This window comes from Dermacentor variabilis, unplaced genomic scaffold, assembly GCF_050947875.1.
Source record: "Dermacentor variabilis isolate Ectoservices unplaced genomic scaffold, ASM5094787v1 scaffold_13, whole genome shotgun sequence".
Taxonomy (NCBI): domain Eukaryota; kingdom Metazoa; phylum Arthropoda; class Arachnida; order Ixodida; family Ixodidae; genus Dermacentor; species Dermacentor variabilis.
The window spans coordinates 3,767,122-3,769,347 of NW_027460291.1; positions in this window are offsets into that span (position 1 = coordinate 3,767,122).

Consider the following 2,226-nt stretch of genomic DNA (forward strand, 5'->3'; position numbering starts at 1 on the left):
GAAGCTGTTGCCTTTATCACAGCCTCAAGTGGCTTCAGTTGCCGACGCCGTACGTGAGGAGCTCCAGTAACAACTCGGAGTACGCCCTGAATCGCCACAGCCTCAGCCGCAAGCAATGACTTACGCCGCTGTAACCCGCCGTCACGTTCCCCCTCCGCGCCCACGACAGGGCCCAGTGACGACACAGTTCCGTCGTGCACTACCACCCGCGCCGCCAGCACGTCAAGCCGTCACCTCACGCGGCGTTCCAAGAAAGACTGGCGTTTGGCGCGCCCCCGACAACCGCCCGCTTTGCTATCACTGCGGAGAAGTCGGGCACATCTACCGCCGATGCCCATACCGGGAGATGCGACTCTGAGGGTTCGCCGTTAACGCGCCACGACCACAGATTGGCGAACGACCTCGCGATATCGCCGACTACCTGGCCGCCACTCAGTGGCGCCCTCGACGACCGTCCCGTTCGCCGTCACCCGGTCGCTACCTGTCACCGCAGTGCCGACCATACACCGGCCCAGTCCGGGGCCGCTCTGCGAGCCCATATCCGGAAAACTAAAAGCAGCAACCGATGGAGGTGCGGTTGCTGTTCGTGGAACTGACGAAGATCCTCCGCCGCTGACGAAGACGACGAAGAGACCATCTCGCCGACATAATGACACACCGCCATCCCGACGAAGTCAGGAAGCCAAGACTGCACCGACGAAAGACGACTTGACCACGCGACGTTCCAGATTCAGTTCAGCACGACGAAGCCGTGATCCGACGCCAAAACCTAACTGCAACGCAACACAAAGAACCACCGACCTCGACGTGCTTCTCGACGGCCACGCAGTTACCGCCTTAGTGGATACAGGGGCTGATTACTCCGTCATGAGTGGACACATCACCGCCCAGTTGAAGAAAGGTAACACCGCATGGGAAGGCCCTCAAATTAGGACCGCCGGAGGACATCTCATAACGCCGACTGGAATCTGCATGGCAAGAATAACCATTCATGACCGGACTTTGTTATCCTCCAACAGTGTTCACGAGACGTCATTCTCGGTATAGACATCCTGAACCAACACGCGCAGTCATCGACCTCAAGTCGAAGTCAATAACGTTGTCGGAAGATAAAGCGATACCGCTGGAGAGCCCTCGTAGTCACCACGCCTTGAGTGTACTCGAAGATCAAGTGAGCATCCCACCTCGCTCCAGCATTGTTATTTCCGTCGGCACCGAAACACCCGCTGACGTAGAAGGCGTCACGGAAGGCGACCCGTCTACTGCTAGACCGTGAAATTTGCGTCGGAAGAGGGATCGCTCGATTGCATGGAGGGAAAACTGAAGTGTTGCTGACAAACTTCAGCCAGGAGTTCAAGCACATCAACAAGGGCACGACGATCGCGTATATCGAGGAAATTCTGGAAACGAGTAATGCGTTTGTCCCCTCGGATTCGCCACATCTACACCGACGACCATGGTTCCCGAACCAGACTACGACATCACTCCAAATCTCCCTATGATTAAGCAACAGCAGCTCAGAAGTCTGCTCCGGCGATACAAAGGCTGCTTTTCGACGTCATCAAGGATTCGACAAACACCAGTCGCCAAGCATCGCATGATCACCGAGGAGTGCGCTCGACCACTCCGCCAGAGCCCTTACCGAGTTTCGCCGCGAGAACGTGAAGCTATAAGAGAACAAGTCGACGAAATGCTGCGCGACGACATCATCCAGCCGTCGAAAAGCCCGTGGGCATCTCCTGTTGTCCTGGTAAAGAAAAAGGACGGAACCCTACCTTTCTGCGTCGATTATCGTCGTCTGAACAAGATCACGAAGAAGGACGTATACCCCCTCCCACGGATAGACGACGCATTGGATCGGCTCTGCAACGCTAAATACTTCTCGTCGATGGACCTCAAGTCTGGCTATTGGGAAATAGAAGTCGACGAAAGAGATCGCGAAAAGACCGCCTTCATCACCCCAGACGGCCTCTACGAGTTCAAGGTTATGCCGTTTGGACTGTGCTCGGCTCCTGCAACGTTCCATCGCGTGATGGACACGGTTTTAGAAGGATTGAAGTGGGAGACTTGTCTTGTTTACTTGGATGACGTCGTTGTCTTCGCCGGAACTTTCGACGACCACCTTAGGCGGCTTGCAACAGTACTCGAGGCCATCAAGTCATCAGGGCTCACTCTGAAGCCAGAAAAGTGCAGCTTCGCTTAAGACGAGCTTCTTTTCCTAGGCCA